This window comes from Herpailurus yagouaroundi, unplaced genomic scaffold (assembly GCF_014898765.1).
Source record: "Herpailurus yagouaroundi ecotype Mexico unplaced genomic scaffold, PumYag 161, whole genome shotgun sequence".
Classification (NCBI taxonomy): domain Eukaryota; kingdom Metazoa; phylum Chordata; class Mammalia; order Carnivora; family Felidae; genus Herpailurus; species Herpailurus yagouaroundi.
In genome coordinates, this window is record NW_024412402.1 from 3,528,298 (window position 1) to 3,551,783 (window position 23,486).

Below are 23,486 nucleotides of genomic sequence, written 5' to 3' on the forward strand. Positions count from 1 at the left end.
TCAGACAAACCAGGACAGCAAAAATCCTTTAAAGAAATGATCATTGAAGGACCCCTGCCTTACATCGCTTGCCAGATCTTGCAAGGGGATAGACTCCTTTAGGCTCTTTTATTCGGAAGCAGCTTCTTATGAGAAATGGTTAGAATATCCATTAACATCAAATAATCAACTTGTTCTAAAGAAAAGTCAGCCTTTCAGTCTTCTCCATGCCCTGGGACCTTATTTGCAGATGAATGTCTGAAACTGGTCTCCCCTTATTATGCCATTGAAGCCAAGTCAAGAAGCTGTCAACAGCCTGCTCTTTCTCCTGCCAAATCATTGTGAGACTTGTTTCCAAGTTTGACTCTCCACATCTCCCCACATTTATTAACCAAAGAACCTAAAAATGCTCCAGAATACTTTTTTTTTAAATCCTTTCTATATTTCTTCCCATATGGACAATGGCTTCATTCAAGAGGAATGTTAAAGTCAAGTCTAGGGTTTGTCGGAGTGGCCTCATCCTCAGTCATGTTGGGCTCCGGAATGGGCTCTGGACACCTGCTGAGATAGACTCCAGTTTGTGTCTGTAGTGACACGCTTTCAGGGGCACACCAGCTGAGAACCTTCCTGCTTCCTCAGGCCTTGTGATGGTTAACTGTATGTGTCAACTTGACTTGGTCAGGGGGCGCCTAGATGCCTGGTTAAACATTTTTCCGGAGTGTATCTGCAAGACTGTTTCTGGATGAGATTAACATTTGAATCCGTGGTCTGAGTAACAGATTGTTGTCCTCTATTTGGGTTGAGGTCCACTGAAGGCACCAATAGGACAAAAAGGCTGCGTGAGAGAGAATTCACTTTCTCTGTTTGAAGATCTTCAAGCTGGGACACCAGTCATCTCCTGACTGTGGACTCAGACTCAACCCCGGACTTATAGTATCAGCCCTCCCTGTTCTCAGGCCTTCGGACTGAAGATCTTAGGAATTCTCAGCCTCTATAATCATGTGAACCAATTCCTTAAAATAAATAAGTAAGTAAAACCTTGGTCTGCGAGCATAATTTGTTCCAGAAACATGCTTGTAATCCAAAGCGCTGTATATCAAAACGAATTTCAAGAACCATTGGCTCAGTTGTGATCATGTCACATTTGGTGTCACATACTACTCGTGTTGCATGACATAACTTATTTATCAAGTTAAAATTTGTTAGAAATGTTTGCTCGTCTTTCAGAACACTCGCAGAACAAGTTACTCGCAATCCAAGGTTTGACTGTAAATAAATATCTCCTATTGGTTTTGTTTCTCTGGAGAACCCTCGTTGTTACATGCCTCTTGTCGTGCTTTATCCTGGTCCCAAAATTCAGGTCACGCCAAAAGACAAAATGGATATCCTGACAAAGTCATTGTCTGGAATTGCGCATTGCGACCTCATGCTTCTCTCACATTGGGACCCTCTCTCATTGCACTGAGTGGGTGCTTCTCTCCTGTAACTCAGATGGTGAAAATGGTGGGGGGTATCACATGTTACCTGATAATCATATCACCCCTGCCCTCTCTCATCTTTTCTTGGAGAAAATTACAGTGCAGAGCAGATGACCAAGAAATATTTCTTCAAAGCAATTTTAAATTCTTGACAATCCTGGGTCTGGTTGGCTAGTTTGCCAATTAGTCAGGCTCTTTAATACCAATATCTCCAGCTGCTCACCTGCCTGTCGGTGATTTTAGTGCTAGTTCACAACTCAACTGGAAGACGGTCCTGGAAAAGAATGAAAGTTGGAGTGGTTCACGTTACTGCTTTCCTTCCTTCTGGTTTGATGGGGGTAAGACTGGGTTCAGAGATTATACCTGGGTTTTTTGGTGCCTTTTACTGGGGGTCAAAGAATGGGATATGCCCCACCTCAAAACATCGGTTCCCACCCCTTTGTTGTCACAATTTAGGAGGCATGCCTGTCAGCAAGTTTGTTAAAAATGGCACCTGGTAATTTTGTATATCCAAAAAGTGCTTGAGGAGAGAGCCTTGAGTGAGCCTTCAAAGGAAAGATACAGTTAAAAAAATACATGGCCCAGGTACTCAATACTTGGTTAAAATTTATGTGGAACATATGAAATATTTCCACCAGAAAGTTTAAATAAACCTCATCATAATGATCAGACTGACACAGACTGATGCAGTGGGAAGAAATCACAATGAGGAACTGGGAAAATGGGGCAGTGGTCTTATTTTTGCTGCAAACTTGCTGTATGGTCTTGGGCACATCCCATTACCCCTCTGGGCTCTAACTGTCATGCTATCACATGAATAAAATGAGGAGATGTGTGGTTTTCAAACTATGTCATGGTGTCCTGCTTTCTGCAGAGGTGAGGATAATCTGAGTGGGGCTCTGAGTCCCTGCTTCAACTAGAGAAGTTCTACTTTGATCAATTTCACGTACACGTGGGGCTTCCGTGTAAGATTTTGTTCGAAGAAAAGTGTCCATCGCTTTAAAAAAAAACAACAGATCTTACAAACCTTTGACCAGATGATCTCTAAACTTCCCCTCAGTGATGACATTTTGTGTAATTATTTCAGTGCTCTTCTCGAAGAGGGCAATCCCTGATCTGTCTGTGGGGCTGGGGTGGGAAGGGAAGACACACACCTACGTGCTTACAGGTGGCTGTTTTTTGTGTCCACACATGTGCACACTTTCCTTTTTCACTCACCCTACTCCCAACTTTATCATATATTTTTCTTCATGATATTTCTCCCCACTTACTTTTTTAAATGGTTGATTTTATTCTGTAGTATCCAGAATGCCCAGATGGGATATTATTTCGTTCAGAGAAAACATCCCAAAGATCCCCAAATCAAAGGTAAATGTTGCAGATTTTTTTTCTTCACCATTTGGCAAGCTAGTTAGCACACGTGGGAGCCAATTCACAGAAACTTTGTCTCCAGATCCCAGAAATCACATCTTGTACACAGTGTCTCGCTGGGGATAACTCAGGATCCTCATAAGCCTTCTCTTCTCCAGGTGGAGTTAATCAAAGTGCTGGGTCTTGCCGAAGGGCAGAAATCTAAATCTTATCTTGCCTGACTTTTTCTTTCTTTCTCTCTCTCCTTTTTTTTTTTTTTTTGCCATAAAAATACCTTAAGATGTTTTAACAAATGCAGATTATTTTATCCTTGGTGTCTCAACCAGTCTTTATTCTGTTGAAGTTTATTTCTTTTAATGTGAATACAGTCTGTTAAAGAAATGGATCATTTTTTAGGGTCTGTAAAGCCAGGTCTGTGTTTCCAAAGGGTGCCTTCAGATACATGGTGCCAAATGACACCACTACCTAAAAAAATAAGAATTAATCTTGTTGTTGTTTTAGCAAGTGATTAGTATTTAAAATATATTTTAATGCGAACACTTTCTATCTTTAAATAAAAATGATTTACATTTTTAGGGGCGCGTGGGTGGCTCAGTCAGTTGGGCGTCCAACTTCGGCTCAGGTCATGATCTCACAGTCCGTGAGTTTGAGCCCCGTGTTGAGCTCTGTGCTGACAGCTCAGAGCCTGGATCCTGCTTCAGGTTCTATGTCTCCCTCTCCCTCTTCTTGTCCCCTGCTTGTGTTCTCTCTATCAAAAATAAATAAACATTACAAAAAAATGTTTTTAAAGAAAAAAATGATTTACATTTCTACATATGAAACTGCTCTGGCATTAGGACTTAACTGCTTCCCGATCCACAGGATTTATTAGATGCCACCACACCACTAATCCCCCAGTGCTCTGGACGCACATGTCAGACATGTCCGCCTCTGTTGGAAGTCTTTGTGGCACCTTCAGGGAATTGATTCTTACCAAATGTTTAACCACTTTCAGTCTTGCACTCCCTGAAGGGATATCCTTGTGAACTTGAGGAGTATGTGCTTTTTCTAATCCAAGCATCTTTATTATATCTTTTCCCCAATATGGACGTCTCTTTGTACTCTTTATTCTGGTAACAGTACATAGTTTATGAGGGTGCTGTGGATCCCCACCATAGTTTTCATGATCTGCAGGTGAAGGCTGAAATACTTGATCTGGAATTCTTGGTAAATTTGTGACAAATCCAGTCCGTACAAATGAGAGATTCCACACCTTTTGTTTCAGTTTGGAGTCCATCTGGGGGCCTCTGAACTATTGAGCTACTGAGCGCAAAATCCCTGCCATGACTGTGGTGGCTGTTCTCTTCAAAGGTGAGGGAAAGCAGAGCAGACGGGAGGCCACATCGTTGTTATTTTTTTCAAGTACCCTAGGAAAAACTCATAAGGTAAAAATGTTAGATTTTGTTCTCTAGTCTTTTAAATGATTTTCCTTTTTACATCCAAGATTCTATGATACTGTGCTCACTAACCAGGACAAAAGTGGGACAGATTCCTATATGCGTAGTGAGGGAACTACCTTTTATCTGCTTTCAGTAAAGTTTGAAGAACTCTTATGCCAAATGTCTATGAAAGAAATTACCTAGCAAGTACTTAGTCAAGCATGACTGTCGATAGACCTGTTTTTCTGGCTGAAACCCTCATTTTCCAATCTCATAGCCACGTCCATTGTCATCAAAGCAGTGGAGACCAAAGCTTTATTTGCAGAGGCCACTCATCAGCAAAATTAATGTGGGAGAGGGCATTCGGTATCTACATCTACATCTACAGCTCCACCTACATTTGCTTCCATACCCACAGCGACAATCTATCTCTTTCGATCTCCACATCTATCTATCTATCTGTCTGTCTATCTATCTATCTATCCATCTATCCATCCATTTATCCACTGTACTGTAAGCCCCCAAAGCAGAGGGACTGTGTTTACTCATCACTGTGTGTCCCACAGCACGTCACCAGGGAATCAGACAATTTTTGAAGAATGAATTATGTAGCATCTTTTTCCACATCTCTGAAGACCAATGTCCAAGGTACAGAGAGATAGCCAGTAGATTCCTAAGCCCCATTGTCACCCTTTCTAACCAGATGAATTAAAACAGATATATTCCCAAGAAATTATAGCAATCATAACAAGCTGCCACTTGTACAAGTTGCTACAGTTTTTTAAAAAGCAGGACAACAGACTTTACCATTTGGTCTTAATACTGTGGCATGAACATCATCCTGCTCATCTTACAAATGAGGAATCTGAGGCTCAAAAAGATTAAGTGGCTGGTCTTAGATTACACAGCTAGTGGGTGCTTAAATCGGGATCATCTGCAGACTCAGTGTTCTTATCTGCATAATGCCCAAAATGAGATAAGGGAAAAACAATTCAGTCAGTGTCTTAAATGGTCCCAAATCCATATAGATACCTTGCTGATATAATGCTTCCTTCCAAAAGTCTGGGGATCAGAAAACCAACGAGTTTTTCTGAAGTCGATCAACTGTGAGCATAGACGTTTCTGTGGGGATCTGTGGCTCTGCAATAATTCTTCACTCATGAGTGTCTGTCTGGCAACATCCTAGGACTTGGCACATTGCAGCCTGTCTACTCTCTTTACCATTTCCTTCCGTTTGGAATTCTGCAGCAACTGGAACCAGATTGAAAGAGGTTTGGACTTTTGTAAAAGTATCTGGAAGAGCCCTTCTTCCTGGAACGTAGACAACATGGCTGTATAAAAGTCACACATTCCTTGGGGCGCCTGGGTGGCTCTGTTGGTTAAGCATCCAACTTCAGCTCAGGTCATGGTCTCATGGTTTGTGGGTTCGAGCCCCGCATCGGGCTCTGTGCTCACAGCTCAGAGCCTGGAGTCTGCTTCGGATTCTGTGTCTCCCCCTCTCTCTGCTCCTCCCCCACCCGTGCTCGCTCGCTCTCTCTCTCTCTCTCTCTCTCTCTCTCAAAACTAAATAAACATTAAAATATTTTTTTTAATGTTACACATTCCAGACTTCTATTAGGACAAGACAAAACAAACAATCTTGGAATAGAGGGTTGATTCTCTTGATTCCTTAAGGAGATAAGTGGCTACCAAAAAAAATATTAGACCAGTAGTTAAACAGTAGCTAAAAAGAGAAAACAGCAGACAAATAAAAGTACCTTCCTCCAAGAAAAGAGAAGGTGACCCCTGCACCTTCCCACCACACCATAGCAGTGGAGCCGGACCGCTCTTGGGTGTTTGGGCTGTGGTATTAGGAAATCTATTCCTGTCTAGCTTTCTCATGGAATTTACTGTTTTCTCAATGATGCCTCTTAAATTTTGGCACAAGTAGACTAAACTAACTGACCAGTCAACTGAATATTTAACTGAGCCCGAACTTGATTTTTAAAGACTAGGAACAAAGGCAAATGGGACAAAGGATCTCGTAAAGATCTTCCTGGGGTGACTTATTTCAGTTCAAGCAAAAGACGAAGCCTTTCAGCCACACTTCTTCCATAAAACAACACTCTCCTTCCTCTATATGGTCTATGCTCTCTGCTTTAGAGGATTCACCTCTCTAAATATTCCCTCTGACAGAACGGCCACTGGGACTCCATTGCCCCCGGAATAAAAGTCAAATTCCTTCACAGAGCATTTTAGGCTCCATGCTTCCAGGGCTCAACCTACCTTCCAGCCTTATTCCCCCTTCCTTTAGTCGTATTCCAAGCAGAAGAATGATTTTTATTCTCCACACAGGCGCTCCCAACCCCATACAGATCATGTGTGCGTGCCTTTGTTGTACTGTTCATTTTGCCTGAAAATACCACTTTTCCTATCTCTGTATCTCTAGATTTCTACCTTTTCTTCAAGACCCGCCCACAGCACTTCTTGATGAAGGCTTCCCTGATTCCCAGGCTCACACTAACGTACCTACTCACCTGTACACTGGAAATTCTCTCCTCCATCCGGATTCTGTTATTTATGTGCATGTTTTATCTTTCGGGGCCAGTTGTCTGTTTGCACCACCCCAACCTTCACCCAGATGCACTCTGTGCCTTTCTCTACCTTGTTCCATGCTCTGGGATACTGGTCCTCAAACACTTTGTCAGCTGGTTCCCTTGTTGGCCAGCTTCCACTTGACTTCAGTTCGTGAGAGGTACCATTAGGAAGATCAAGGTTGGGGAGGAGTGCCCTTTCTTCTCTCTCCCTGCATTAGCACTGCATCTGTGCCACTGGCTGCCTCCCTCCAGCATTGCAGCTTCTGCCAAGTGGCCCTTCTTTTACTCCTCACCTGTCATCAGGCTCTGGTTACACTCCTTCCTCCCTTTGTTCATTCAGCTGTAGAACTAGTACAAGTGGCTTACCATTTGTTGCTGCCTTTTGGATGCCTCAAAAGCCCTTGTTAATTCCTGTAACACACTCACACCTCTGTATGTAGTCTTTTCATCAAAATCTTTTCATATGCACCGTCTAGAGTGAGTTGTGTTTCCTTCTGGGACTCTGACTGATGGACTCCTTTACCTGATACTCATCTTGAAGGCGCTGTTTGCACAGCACGGGGAAAGGCCAGGGAGCAGGTGTTTTGCATTGCGGTCCAGCCCTGCCTTTTACTCCCTGTAGAATACTGGACATTCCCTTCCCCTTTCTTTGCTCCCATTTCATAATTTGCGAAAAGGCAACTACACAAGTGATCTTGCATGTTTGTTTTGAGGATCCCATGAGACTGTATGCAGGAAAGCACTTTGTACGTCTCTGTACAGGATTCGGTGCTATGATGACTCATCTTTTAATCCTCCATGATGTAGTAAGTGCTTAATAAGTGAGCCATTTCATATTGATCTGTTGGACGAATGGATGGAAAAGATCATTTTCCATGTATTTCTCAGGGTCAGCTCTCCAGACGCGTAGGAAGCAGGGCATCCACTTAGTAAGGATTCAGAGTAATCGAACGCCAGCATGTGTTACACATAGTCAGTAGAGGCCCGGATAGGGAGTTTGCTGTTCCAAATCTATTTTGTTCACTTGTTTTGTAGCCGTACTGATTTTTAATCTATTTGTTCTCATGATTTCCAAGAAATAAAGTATTGCAGAGATCTGTTTTGAACTTCGATAGTGGAGGAAGTGATAGAAAGGAAGAGGCCTCTGTATGTTGACTTGGCCTGGGGTGAAACTAAACGGGCTGTGGAGAAGTCTTAGCCTTCACCCAAACTTTGAAACCGGCTGGATCCATTAGGGAGACTCTGTTGCTGCCCACAGAGACCTCTTAGCTAACCTGTCCCAGTTTTAGAGCCACCAGCATCTCTAGCTGATTTTATCTGCAAAGACCACACACACCTTTCTCCGTGAGTGTGCAGAGCCAACTATGGCAATTTGGTACCAGGTCTGCCTTGGGTTCAAAATGGCCATGTGATGTCTATGGTGAACACGTGAGGGTGAGTGTCAGTTGTGTGTGGAGATTTGTCATCAGAATGTGGGATGTAGTGAGTTGAACGGTGGCCCCCCAAGAGCTGTGTCCATGTCCTAATACCCAGACACTGTGCCTGTTACCTTATTTGGAAAAAGAATACTTGCAGATAGAATTATATTAAGGATCTTGAGGTAAGATCCTCGTACATTACCTGGGTGGGACCTGAGTCCACTGATGAGTGTCCCTTTAAGAGACAGGGGAGGAGAACAGACACATACAGAGAAGGCACATCGGCTAAAGATGGAGACTAAAGGGTGTCAACAGCCACTAAAAGCTAGAAAAGCCTAGGACAGATTCTCTCCAGAGCCCCAGAGGTGTGCAACACCCCCAGCTCCTTGCTTTTGTACTTCTGGCCTTCGCAACTGTGAGGCAATACATTTCTGTCGTTCTTAGCCACCAAGTATATGATAATACACAGAGTAAATCATGTTTACAAAAACCCCACAGGAAAATCCACGAAGAGCCATTGTCCTCAGGGAGGGGAGGTTTGTTGGAACAATTTAGACCATGAAGAGCGCCATTTTGTGACCTCCTCAAGGACTCCTGAAACTCAAGAGCGTAACGACTGCTTCCTTCAATCCCTTGGGCAAACAGGAAAGAGAAGTCACCCCAAGTGTCTCAGGGAAGAAGCCTATCAAAACAGTGCAGGGGACGTGGGGCACAGAGAGGAGGCCAGACCGTGCTACCGGGGGAGGGAAGTGGCCGTCCTGTCATTTGGGAAAGGTGGCTTCACAAGCTACTTACTTGGACGTGTTTCGTCGTAAAATAAACAGGCTTGGGAACTAAATGGCCCTGCAAGGAGAGCTGAAACCTTTGAGGAACACCTGAGCTGAGGGACCAAAATGAAGGCGAAACCGTCCTTTAAGCGTCTGGAGAAGAATGCCCCTGAACACTCAGGGCCGCTCTGTTCATGGACAGGAAGTGCTAACATAGTGCCTAGTAAGAGCTGGAACCAGCGGCTTGGCAGTTTATCATTCGTGTGGAGAAAAAAAAAAAAAAAGTCCCAAGCACATTCCACTGAATGTCTCTAGGAAGGTGTTTTGTGGTTTGGAACCACTGCAGTTTCTGGGCATATTTCTTACTTCCAGGGGAGAGCTAAGAAACTGTCTGTCATTTACACCTCCTCAGTCTCCCTCTCACAAGCCAAAGATAATGCCTGATGGGATTTAATCCATTTCCCCCTGCAATAATTTACCTTTAGAGAGCCTCAAATATTCCTTTGATTGAATAGCAATGCTCTGTAACAAATCTGCATCTGTCCAAACCTCTTCTATTAAGACTTCTCAGTATTGACCCATCCGTGAACAGAAGCCTTTCTTCTTTCTTCTTTACCTTCTCTTTAAAATTCCTGGTCTTCTGAATTCATAACCAAGACACCAGTGTTGTTGTGTTCTCACTGTTAAGCACATTGGAAAAATGGCAACTTGGAAGGTGTATCTGGAGTCGGGGAGGGGGGGTGCGGAGGCAGTGAGTCTGATTCTCCCTTGTAGGGGACTGGATCAGGGGGCATCCCTGAGACCACGATTGGTTTTAAGGACACTGGTCAGCCAGGAGTAGATCCAAGTGGAAGCTCATGTGAAAGTCTGCGGAAGAGAAGAGTGGAGGATTTACAGTCAGGAAAGCCATTCGCGGCATTCCGTCTGAAAGCGGAGAGCAGGGCAAGGGTTCAGGGGCTACATGAGGGCCTGGAGAGGATAGAAGCTTGAAGCGAGTTGAGAATAGGGCATCCAGGACTCATTTTTATTGGGGGCTAGCTGTGTATGAGCAAAGTCAGAGCAAACAGGACCAGATCTGGGCAGTGTCCCGTCCTGTCTGCGTTCAAGCCTCACACAGTGAGAAGTGATGCTTCTTCTTTTTTTTTTCTTTTAATTCGCTGGAGTATCTGCTGTATTAAAGATTGATTAAGCAACATTAATTAATTGACTTCTAAATTTTAAGCAATAAATGATGCCTGGTTTGGGGACTAAGATAATAGAATTCACTTAATTTTTTGAGAATTAATAATCCATATGGTATCATTCAATTAGGGACATACAGTTAATGAGAACTACCTACTAAGTGACATCATTTACTTTCCAGGCTAGATCATAGGTGCCTACTTATTGTTATTTTACAATAGTACTTTTAAAAGCTCTTCCCATTTTGCCTTTTTACGTAGATCATCTTTGAATTCTAAGTAATGGCCAACGAATCTTGGCTGATTTCGTTTTTCAAGTGCAACATCTCTCTCAGACCCCCAGACAAAAAAAAATGCTTTGTGTGACACCAAAACGTTCTTTTACTATTGCTGTGGTTACCTTTGCCACATGTTCTGACCCTGACTTTCTGCGTACCTTTGAAATGTGATCACCTCTGACATATCAGAAAAATAAAAAATCAGGAGACATCTCATCTATGCAGCCTATTCCTGAAAGGTTCCCCAGAGACACTGAGCATGCCTAGATCCAGATGGGGATATATCATCTGAACTGCCGGTGAGGCCAGGCATGAATAGATCAAGCAGCAAAGAGAAGGCAGCTAAGCAAAATGATGCATGACATGTGGTAGAGAGAAGGCCGCAGCGGGGGCGCCATGGGGCGTCGCACCCTAACTGCTGGGAGCTGCTGTGCAGACCGCAGTCACTGAAAGAAAGCAAGTGTCAGATCAGACCCACAAGCACAAACAAAAGACAAAAACAAAACCCCCGTTCCTGGGTGGAGGTGGGCGGGTAACACTCTGAGCTGTAGAACTGCCTTAAGCAAAAGAGAGTTAATGAAAAAGAAACCTTCTGGAACTGAGTTATCCTAGGCAGGATTTCACACGGAGGCACCTGCGGCGAAAAGATCCCAGATATTTCTTTGGATTTCATATTCCAGAGGTCTGGATGCCCTTCAGTTGAGTTAGGTCCCTAGTCTTACAAATCTAAGGACCCGATTATTAGAGTGATTATTAGAGGACCCGTCACTTGGCTCGCATAGCACCCATTACAGTATTGGCAGAGGCAGTGGCTCCTTTGTGAACAGTGTAGGCAGTGTGGTATTCTTTAAAAAAAAAAAAAAAAATGCAGTAAGCATCATTGAATGCCTACTATGCACCAGGCCCCGGGCTACACTCTGGGAATATAACTGTAAGGCATTTGAGAAGCTTGTAGTCTGGAGCAGGGGAAACACAGAACAGGATATTAGAGGGAGATTTGCTTACCCTAAGAGGAGGTACAGAGCGGGAAATCAAAAAGCAGACCCCGAAGCTACATTCCTGGTCTTGCATCTGGGACTCTATCACTTTTAAAAGGTAAATTTCTCAACCTCTTTGGACCTCAGTTGCCTCGTCTGTGAAGTGGGGATAGTAATAATACTTCATATAAGCTGGTGAAGACAATGGATGAGTTAATGCACATGAAACACTCAGAACATGGCCTGGCACATAGTGAGCATGTAGATGTTAGTCTGATGGAGATACAAATGGGTGTCATGGAAACACACGCGAGGAGGCAGAGCCCTTTGTCATGTGGGTGTCAGGGAGGGCTTCCTCCAAGAAAGTGACATCTCAGTTGAGAGCAGAAGGGAGGAGGGGTGGGCGGGGCGTTTGGAGCCCGGGGAAGGGGGGAGGACGTGTGTAAAGATGGAGAGGAGGGTTGTTGGCACACATCCCCTTAAATAATTTAACGTCCTCATGTTGCCTGATTTGTTTGGCAAGAAAAACAGGTTCACAAGTTTGCTGCCTTCCCCAGATGACAGATTATCATTTCTCCAACACCTCTTCTGTGAATTGTCCCTGATAAATTGGGTTCGCCACTCTCCTTGCTGTATTTCCATATCCCTTAGTGACACTAGTCACATGACACTGCACTTGTTGACTTGTCTGTCTCCCCGATCAGGCTGTCAGCTCCAGGATGGCTGTATCTGCTTCTTCCTCCTACATCCTGGTGTTTCCAAATATCTAGAACAAGACCTGGTTTATAATAGGTGCTCGGGGTGGGGGCGGGGGGAAATGTACTGAAGAAACAATGTGACTTTGGGACAGGACAGAGACTGACTCTGAAGTGCCATGGTTTCTTGTAGCCCTTCATCAGAACCTAGTCTTAGTTTTTCCCCCACTTCCAGATGCTCTCTTCTTTCCAGATAGAGCATTTACTCTTTGATTTATTGCAGGTACAAATGTGTGGTGGACACAACTTTTCCATCCAAAATCGAGCAGCTAATTTCTTTTGCTGCAGTGCAATGAAGCAAGCATTATGAAAGAAAAACAATTAACATACCTGATATCAACAGATGCCGAAATCCTGCGAAACTTGCCATTCCCAAGGAGATTCTCACTGTGCAGCAACAATGCAAAGTAAACCCCACACTGAAGCCTCTTGTTAACTTTGCCATCAAATTTGGGACCATTCCCTCAGCATTTCTTAGGTTTTTCTCAATTAATTTCCATTTATGCACTTTCCAAAGGCCTGTGCAAGAAGCCCATGGGCAACTCACATGGGCATTTATCTTCTTAGTCCTTCTCTGTCTGCCCTCTTCATGAGGCTGGAGGTTGGGAGTTGCAACATGCATCGCACTGCTAGCCAAAGGACATTTTTCTCCTCACTCAGAACCATCAGCATCTTTTTCTTTAAAAATTTTTTAATGTTTATTCAGTTTTGAGAGTGAGAGGGAGAGAGAGAGAGAGAGAGAGAGAGGAAGGAAGAGAATGAGTGGGGGAGGGGCAGAGAGAGAGGGAGACAGAATCCAAAGCAGGCTCCAGGCTCCGAGCTGTCAGCACAGAACCCGTCGCAGGGCTCCAACTTGCAAGCTGCGAGATCATGATCCTGAGCCGAAGTCGGCTGCTCCACCAACTGAGCCACCCGGGCACCCCAGAACCACTCAGCATCTTTACATGGTTCCCTGAGAGATCATCTGAAGTGCAGGGACATCCCTCATGCATAATTTCGAAGTCCATTTCCACATCATAAATACCAGATCTTGTGACATGGGAGCAGGACACATACTTGGCTTGTTGACTCTTTGGACATGCACTGAAACAGGACAGGAAAAGACCCTCTAAGACCTTGGAATGGGAGGCTTGGGGACAGGAAAGTTAGGTTGTCAATGCCAGTGTCCTCCAATATCATGTGGAGGACCCCTCAGACCTGCCATGGCCATGGCCTTGAAGAATCCATGGAATTCCATGGAATACACAAGAATTATTGATTCATTTGTTTAGTCAACAAGGATTATTGGGTGTGTACTCTGTGCCAGACATTGAGGATATAGCATGTACAAGATAGACAAGAGCACTGTCCTCATAGAGTTTACATTATCATGTGGAGAGACAGACAACAAACAAGCATGGAGATAAAGAAGATAATTCCAGATAGTGGGCAACTGCTCTAAGGACAGGAAAATAGTATAGAGAATGATTAGGCTGGGAAGGTCAGGGAAAGCCTGTCTGTGGGGATGACATTGCACTTGAGGTGGAATGTTGAGAAGGATCCAGCCATGGGCAGGAGGAGAACGTTCCGGCAGAAGTTAGTGACAGATGAAGGGCCAGCTCTATGGTTTCCCGATTCCTGCAAGAGTCACCAGTCACACCAAAAAATAAAGAAAAAAGAAAAAGAAAAAAAATCACCACTTGGTCATTTCCAGGTAACCAGGGCCTCTGTGCGACACAAGTCTGTGCACACTCATGTACACCACACTCTGATGCCTCTTCCTCCTTTCGAAGGGTGTCAGAGCAAGAATGGCCGCCTTGTTGGAGGACAGAAGAGAGGGCTGTTGTGGCTGGAGCAGAGCAAACCTGAAAGAGTGCAGTTTGCTCTGCTTGTTATTGTCAGGACACAGAGCCTAAGAAAACTAGCTAACGTCACTAAGTCTGGTTCTCTTAAATGCGTTATCTTACTTGCTCTACAAAGTAAATGATGTCATGTCCTCCTTTTGTAGATGAGGACACTGGAGCTTAACAGAGCTCAGTTGTTGGCCACAAAGTCACAAAGCTCCCAAGTGGTGGGGTCAAATCTGTGTGTGTCCCCTCCAGAGCCCAGACTGTTAGGTGTTATGTCATACTTTGCTTTTGAGAGGTGCTGAATATGGGAGCCAAAGCCCCAGCTCCTTAACATCCACAGGGGCCTGGATGGAAGAGTGAACATCAGCAGAGATCTGGTTGTTTACATGTTCCCTCTGGCCATTCTGGAAGAGGAAGAGCAAGCAAACTGATTTTTCAGGGTGTCTTTTCCTCACCAGTAGAAAGAAGGAAAGGGTCTCCAAAGACCATTAAGAATAAGAAGCAGAGTTTACGGAGCAAAAATGGGAAGACCATGAAGAAGCAATTGAAAGTCATAGAAACAGTAAGAGTCCTGACTTGCCCTTTCATTCTGAGTTTCTGAAAGTTCTTTTCCTCTCTAAGAAGGACTTTCCCCTAAACTAACCATTTCCGTCTTGAAGCATGGGAATGAACCAGGGTGGATTGCACTTTCCGACGTTTGATTTGATGGCATTGGCAGGATCCCACTGCCAATTTTTTTTTTTTTTTTTACCTTCTTTGAACTATATATGATCCTGCATAGTGAACCTCAGGGGATGTGACTTCACTGGAATGGTATGATTGGAAAGAACTCCCATCGGATCATTGAAGGGGTGATTATTCTGTGTCATTTGGTTATGCATTTTGACAGCTGACATAGGACCTTATCTCAGGAGCCCTAGCGTTCCTCAACCCCAAGTTTTCTTTTTACTGAAGGGGAGCTTCAATTATAAGAAAAGACCACCCTCTAGACTCCAAGAGCATGTGGGCTGCATGCCAAGGCCCAACCTCATCGTAGAAGGATCTGGAGGGCTCTGGAGGTACCTGGAAGCAAGAAAACTCCCAAGAAGTTGCTTTGATAAACCTCGATGAGGACTCATCCATGTTTAACCTCTGATGAAAGAAAAGGATTTCGGGTAACCAAACGGCTTGGCCAAACTCTGGTCTTGACTTGGGACAAGGGCATTCCGCTGGTGGCCCTTAACCTGTAGCGCTTTTGCCACAGCAAAGGAGAAAGTGAGCGTCAAAGAGCTGCGTGCAAGAATTTTAGCAGGAGGAGATGCCATAGGATGCGTTTCTTCTCGTCTTGCATGCTTTAATTAGTGGTCCTTTTCGCCTAACTTACCAGAGCTACAGGAACATTAAAAAAAAAAGAAATGAAAACTTAAACTCTTTCAAAGAGCATGTGAGATTGAGTTTAACCAGTCTGATGCTAGAGCAAATTAAAAATTTTATTTTAATTCAAATAAATATATTTGGTTACATGAGTAGACTTATTTACCTAGAAACTCTTTTCTGCCTTCAAACACTGATTGATTTGAAATGATTTTTTTTCTTATTTGTGCAGCATGTTTTACTCATTTCCCCCAGAATGCCTCACATGTAGCGGGAAATTCTCAAAAGAAAAGGAAAGCTAAAAGTGAGTCCCGATGCTTGAGTGACATGCTTTCTGAAACTGCAAAACCGGGCACGTATTTATATTTATGTAAATTATATATACTAATTCTTTTAGCTTTCATAGCTCCTCTATGGCATGAGATTCTTGAACCCGTTTTATGGATGAGAACCCAGAGACTCGGTGGATTCCAGAATTTTTCTGAGCTCTCACAGCCAGTAAATGGTAGAGCCAGGATTTCAGGGGGCTCAGTCTGGCTCCAGAACCTGAGCCAGCCATCAGTATCTGAAGTTGCTTCTCAATGTCATTCCTTCTCTCTCTGCTCTACCACCAAAATATTTGACATTGTGCCTCTCCTAGACTATCTGGAACGTATTGCCACACTACTGAAATCCTTGCCTTAAAAAAATTTTTTTAACGTTTATTTATTTTATTTTATTTTATTTTATTTTATTTTACATTTATTTGTTTTTGAGAGACAGAGAGAGACAGAGCACAAGTGGGGGAGGGACAGAGGGAGAGGGAGACACAGAATCTGAAGCAGGCTCCAGGCTCTGAGCTGTCAGCACAGAGCCCGATGCGGGGCTCGAACCCACGAACCGTTAGATCATGAACTGAGTCGAAGTCAGACACCTAACCGACTAAACCACCCAGGTGCCCCACGAAGAAACAATTTTTAAAGGATTTTACTGGTGATGAGTTTGACTGTTCATTTTATCTATGTCTTGTTATTTATTCCCAGTGATTATCTGACGATCTTGTTCCCCTTTGGCTGTCCCTCCCCACCTACTGTTTCTCACTGTCTGGACTGCCTTCTGCAGACGACCTGAGACTCCCCTGCTGATGCAGTGACTAGATGTGGTCTCTTTCTCACCCTTATCTTGACGGTTCCTGAAAACTGAAGACCACGTGGGTGTTGTGTATGACGTGGATGTTTCCTCACCGTGCAACACAGAAACTGAACTGAGGAGGCTCATATGAGATCACATCCAACACCGCCACACATTTCTAAGCAGGGGGAGTTTGCTTTTGATTGACATTTTGATGAATTCGCTGGAAAGTTTTAGTATGTTAGAATCAGAAGACATCTGAGAGATAATCTAATACAAACCATTATTTTACAGATGAGAAAGCACACACTCAAAAGCAATGCAGAGGAAGGAACACATCCTTGGGCGTCAGACAGATAGAAGTTTGCATCCCGGCTCTGTGTGCAACTCGCTGGCTGTGCAGTCTTGTCAGTCCCCTGACATCTGCTGAGCCTCGGTTTTCTTTGCTATAAACTGCAAGGATCATTGCACTTTACCCCACCAGCACTGCCATCGCTCTTTCTAAACTAAACCACTGTAATCCCCTGTGTGGTTTCTGAATAGCCTCCTGACTTCTACTCCTTGTAATCTGTTCTTCACTCAGCAGCCAAAGTGCACTTTCCTGAAACGTAAATCAGATCAGACTTTCTTTTCATGAGTTCTAGGGTGAAATACTACAAAGCCCAGCATGAGCTGACCCATCCCTTTCTGGGCTTTGCTTCATTTCTTGGCTCCCCTCCAGCCCTCCAGAGGCTTCCGTTCTCTTCCAGGAACACGCAAACTTGCTCTGGCTCGAAAGCCTCTGCATTAGCTGTTCCTGTGTCTGGGATACTGCCCTTGTGGTTCTTCCCTGGATGAAATGTGGATTCCATTTCATTCTTCATGTCTCCTTGAACACCCACCATGGTCACTCTATAAGAAAAAGCCCATATATTGGCCTTTATATATCACATAGCACCTGTAAAATTTTTTCCCCGCAGCATTTATCATCATCTGTAATTATCTTGTAGTTACTTATTTACATCTATTATTTTATTTTTTGTCACACTTTGTTGAAGTTGCATTTATTCTTAGTGCTTCTTTGAAAACTACAAATGTTCCTACACCTGTAAATACGAAAATAATACAGAAGTACAAGAACTGAAACATTCAAGCCCTCTTTACTGCCCAGCAATAACCAGCATTAACAGTTTTGTATCTATATTTCCAGACACACATAAAAACATTCACACACAGACACACAGTGTTTTATTTAACCCAAATGTAATTATGCTGTAATATTGTTTCTGCCTTTTTTTTTACTGTCTAGTTTATCTGTACATGTGGACCTATGTAATTTTTTTGACATCTTAATCATATTATTCAGCTATATCATAATTTGTTTAAACCATTCCCTTACTGATGGATACGGAGCTATTTCTTCTTTTTTGCTTTTACCAACAATACTGCATTGAACATCCATGTACACATATATCTATCTGTGCATGTGCCAAAAAACAGTCTAGAGGAGAAAGAATAACAGAATTTCTGGGCCGAGGAGAATAAGAATTTTAAATCTGAATAGATATTGTCAAATTGCCTTTCATGTAATTAGCTTGCCTTTACAAGAAAATGGATTAAGCTTAAATTATCTGTATCTCTTCCCAAAATATAAGATCTGTGAAAATAAAGCCCTTACTTTGCTAGAACAGCTTCTGACACACAGGAACATTTCTCAAAATGATAGATATTTTTATTAGTAACAATAATGGCACACCTATGCATTTGATGTGAAATCATAGAGGGTAGCATCTTGTGGCCATGGGATTTCCTTTGGGCTAGCAGAGTCAAACGTTAGACTTTTTCTGTCCGTGGGACTGGGCAGACCAGCTCAGGGTGGAGAGGGGGGAATGTCAGCTGGGAAGATAGAAGAAAGTGGGCTGGAAGAAGTCTGGTGGGCACAGCCAAGGTCAAGAGGGTCAATGGCAGTCATGGTGAGTACTGCCAGGGTCTGGAGTCTGAATTGTGTTCAAACACTGCCTCATCCCCAACTCTACCCCAGAAAGTTAGACATGCCGAGGACACTGCAGGACCGGGGAGGCTAAGTATTACTGTCTGGGGCTCTCAGTGACCAGGTGCTTTTGACTTTGGCTAGCAAAAGGTGTAGGCATCTTTCTTCAGGACACATTAGACCCTGAGACTCCATCACCAAGTCACCCAGGAGGCTTGTCCAGAAAGTAAGAAGAGTCCCAAAATAGCACGTTCATAGAACACAGGAGCTTTTGAACTCCTCTCTGCCTGCTGTAATCTACCCTCCAGCACTTTGGTGACCCAGTTGCAAGTCCTCACTCAAGCCTGACCTCTTCCTGCTTAAGCAGGTCTGAGAAAGTAGTTAGCAAAAGCAGGGAAGAACTGCTCAACCCAGGGCAAAGGCTGGCAACCGCAGGATCTGGAGGTAGGCAGTAGAGAGATGCCCCGTTGGCAAGAGGACGGCCTGTTCTGCACCTTTGGGTTAGGCGCTGACCCTCAAGGGTTGGACACATCCTCCCCCCACCCCCAGCCAAGTTTCACTGAGATATGATTGACATAACACGGTAATGTGTCAATGTGACATAAAACGTACATATGTAATGATTTGATATATGTGTATATTGCAAATTGATCATCCTAGTGCATCCAGTTAACATACTTACAAGTTGTTTTTAAATTTACGAAGAGAACTTTTAAGATGTACTCTCTTAGCAACCTTCACATATGCGATACAGTATGATGACTGTAGTCAGCATGTTGTACATTACATCCTAGAACTTCTTTCTCTTATAACTGGAAGTGTCTACCCTTTGACCACCTTCACCCATTCTGCCCACCCACCAACCCCACCTCTGGAAACCACCTATCTGCTCTGTATTTATGACTTCATTGTATTTTGTTTTGTTTCATACAGATTTCGTGTATAAGTGAGATTGCACGGTATTTTTCTTTCTCTGTCTTATTTCAATTAGCATAATGCTTTCAGGGTCCATCCATGTTGTTGCAAGTGGCAATATTTCCTTCCTTTTTTTTCTGGCTGAGATGTATATGTATCTCCCATTTTATTTACCCATTCATCTGTTGGTGGGCACTTAAGTGGTTTCCATGCTTTGACTATTGAAAATAATGCTGCCACGATCATGGAGATGCAGACATCTCTTTGGGGTAGTGATTATTCCATTCAAATATATATGCATAAGTGAAATTGCTGGATCCTATGGTATTTATATTTTTAATTAAAAAAATTTTTTTTAGTTTATTTTTGAGAGAGAAAGAGAGAGACAGAGCATGAACAGGGGAGGGGCAGAGAGAGAGGGAGACACAGAATCCGAAGCAGATTCTAGGCTCTGAGCTGTTCAACACAGGGCCCCACGTGGGTCTCAAACTCATGAGTCATGAGATCATGACCCGAGCCAAAGTCGGACACTCAAGTGACTGAGCTACCCAGGTGCCCCTATTTTTAATTTTTTGAGGAACCACTGTACTGTTTTCCATAGTGCCTATACCAATTTACATTCCTACCAACAGTGCACATCCTCACCAGCATTTGTTGTCTCAGTTAAAAAAATTTTTTTAAAACATTTATTCATTTTTGAGAGAGAGAGACAGAGTGCAAGCGGGGGTGGATCAGAGAGAGAGGGAGACACAGAATCCGAAGCAGGCTCCAGGCTCTGAGCTGTCAGCACAGAGCCCCACGTGGGGCTCGAACTCACAAATCGTGAAATCACGCTGAACCGAAGTCAGACACTTAATTGTCTGAGCCACCCGGGCACCCCTGATATCCTGAGCTTTGACTTGTTCTTGACTCTCTCTTCTCTCCAGTGAAATGTGACTGCCTCGAGACTCATTCCCACAGAGCCTTAGTTATTGCTATAAGGCAATGCATGCTAATGGATTAGCAAACATAAAATGATTCAGACTTACACCTCCCCCTCACACACACAAAGAATGCTCAAGTCTTTGGAAGGCCCAGAGATGAGACACTAAGGACAAAGATTCCATTGATCATGACCTGCTAGGGAGAAGATACATTTTAATAGGCAGGCTCATTGGTGTACAAAGTAAGCTCTCAGCAAGAGTTACAGTGGCAGATAACACTGAACGCTAGGTACTAGGCTCTCTAAATGTCAGATAGGCACAATGACTTTTTTGAGGTGGGTCTTCTTATTCACATTGCGCCTATGACAAAACAGAGGCTCAAGAGAAGTTAACCAAAGTCACACAGCTAATAAGTGGCCACGCCAGGGTTTCACTACAGGTCGTTAGACCGTCTCTTGTGGAGGATACCAATGATACTTACTCCCAGGCTGTGCCGTAAGTGTTCGGGTGCTTGCTGCTCTTGAGTCAAGTACATGTTTCTGCCTAAGAGCAAGCTAATTTTAGTAATGTCTTCAATTGCTAGCGAACAGACAGAGGAATAGGGAGCTTTATCTCAAGACCAACCTAGTTTTCTGTAACTAAAATCCAAACGGACTTGATGTTTCCAAGACCACATAAGGATATGTTGGGGGTACTCTGAGTATTTCTTTCTAACTTAATGTCATCTTTTGCTTTCAGAAGAAATAGTTCCAGGATAGCTTCAAAAAAAAAGTTCTGCCTTTCTAAAAGTGAGAACTTTTATTTTTTTGTTTATTTATTTTATTTTTTATTTTTTTTATATATAATTTATTGTCAAGTTAACTAGCATACAGTGTATATACAGTGTGCTGTTGGCTTTGGTGGTAGATTCCGATGAGTCATCACTCACATAAACACCCAGTGCTCATCCCAACAGGTGCCCTCCTCAACGCCCATCACCCATTTTCCTCCTCCCCCACCAACCTGCAGTTTGCTCTCTGTATTTAAGAGTCTCTTATGATTTGCCTTCCTCTCTGTTTGACACTGTTTTTCCCCTTCCCTTCCCCCGTAAGCTTCTGCTAAGTTTCTCAAGTTCCACATGAGTGAAAACATATGATATCTGTCTTTCTCTGACTATTTCTCTTAGCATAATACCCTCCCTTTCCATCCACATTGTTGCAAATGGCAGGCTTTCATTCTTTCGCATTGCCAAGTAGTATTCCATTGTATATAGAAACCACATCTTCTATATCCATTCATCTGTTGATGGACATTTGGGCTCTGTCCATAATTTGTCTATTGTTGAAAGTCCTGCTATAAACATTGGGGGTACCTGTGCCCCTAAGGATCAGCTCTGCTGAACTTTTAAATTGACTTAGGTCACATTAGAATCATATCACTTCTCAACTACTTAAATGTCACATTCTATTACCATCTCTTCAGTCCTGTTTCATTTCTTTTTACCTGGATAATGTTGGCCATAGCTCCCTGACACTTTCATCTCCAAGGTGAAAAACAGGACAAGTAAAAAAAAAAAATCACTCTGTAGTTTACCAGCTTTTCCCCATGCCTGTTGCTCCTCAAAATTCACATTCTACAAATCTCATTTCCTCTCTATTTTTTTTAATGTTGAGTTTTTATTTTAGGGGGCAGAGGGAGAGGCATTTTTCAAAATTGTGAAATGCAGGGACCTCTCTATACTCTCTTTGCAACTTCCTCTGAATCTATAATCATTTCAAAATGATTTTTTGAAAACCATGAAATACACACATAAAAGAGTATATTAAAGGAAAATGTGTGGCTTAAAGGTAATACACATGTGCCTGCCCCCCTGATTAAAAAAAATAATAACATCTCCAGTGCATTGGAAGCCCACCACCCATGGTGCCATGTTCCCCTTTCTTTTTTTTTTTTTAAGTTAATTTATTTATTTTGAGAGACAGAAGGAGCAGGGTGAGGGGCAGAGAGAGAGAGAGAGAGAGAGAGAGAGAGAGAGAGAATCTCAAGCAGGTTCCGTGCACTCAGTGCAGAGCCCAGTGTGGGGCTCGAATCCACAAACCATGAGATCATGACCTGAGCCAAATCAAGAGTTGGATGCTTAACCAACTGAGCCACCTAGGCATCCCCAAAGTACCCCTTACCAGTTGTATACCCTTGTCTCTTCCCCAGATGTACCACCTTCTTGACTTTTAATGTTTACCATATTTTTTTCTTTACTGATTTACCAAAAATGTTTGTGTCTCTAAATAATTTTGCATGTTCATTAGTTTATATAAATGGAATAATTCTGCATTGTGTGAACTCTTCTAGGATTTTTTTATTCCTGAGATTTATCCATTTTATTGATATAATTGGTTAGGTTATTAAGGGAACATGTCCCACCATTTCCCCAGCATACCCATTTCAAGGATGCATTCTTGAGAGTAAGGTGTCATTGGAACCATCTGTATGGTATACATGTCTGAGTCTCAGTAAGGCCTCTACGTCAACTTTTAAGATTCTGGTGGCAAGGTGTGGAGATCTACTTGTCTCACAGCTGCTCAAGACAAGTCTCATCTGTGAACTCCCTTGCCTGTTAAACCTTCTGCCTGCTGAACTGGAGTGGTTCACTTCTTTCTTTGGTCTCTCCTTGCCCTCTTTGAACAGGGGCCAGATTGTGAACTAAGAGTATTTTACTAATTTTCACTGCTGTATGGTATGCCTGTTGTATAACTATCCCATCCAGTCTATTTATGCTTAACATTTGGGCTGTTCCCATTGTTCACAATGGTGCTTTAAATATTCTTGTGCACGTTTTTGAATGCACACAGACAGCATTTTCTCTAGTGTATTTAGTGAAGAGTGCAAGTAGTGGATCATAACATATGCACACATTCAACTTTACCAGGTGATACCAAACAGAAATTCCAAGAGTTATACCAATTTACTCTCCCACCCATACCAGATGAGAGTTTCCATTCCATTGTTCTATAGCCTCAGCAACACTTGATATTGTGGCTTATTTTTTTTCTCTATCTGATGCATGTGTGATGATGTCTTATTTTTGCTCAAACTTATATTCATTTGGTTACTAACAAAATTGAGCACCTTTTCAAGAATTTATTGACAATGTGAGTTTCACTTCTTGAGTGCCAAATTTTGTTTTTTCTTCTGTGGATAAACAGTTGCCTC

At 43.0% G+C, this 23,486-nt stretch overlaps 1 pseudogene; it reads right to left on the minus strand.

Annotated features, from left to right (window-relative positions):
• Positions 1 to 3,660: 3,660 nt before the first annotated feature.
• The window catches only part of LOC121035310 (39S ribosomal protein L30, mitochondrial-like), a 30,939-nt pseudogene continuing 11,113 nt past the window's right edge, over positions 3,661 to 23,486 (minus strand).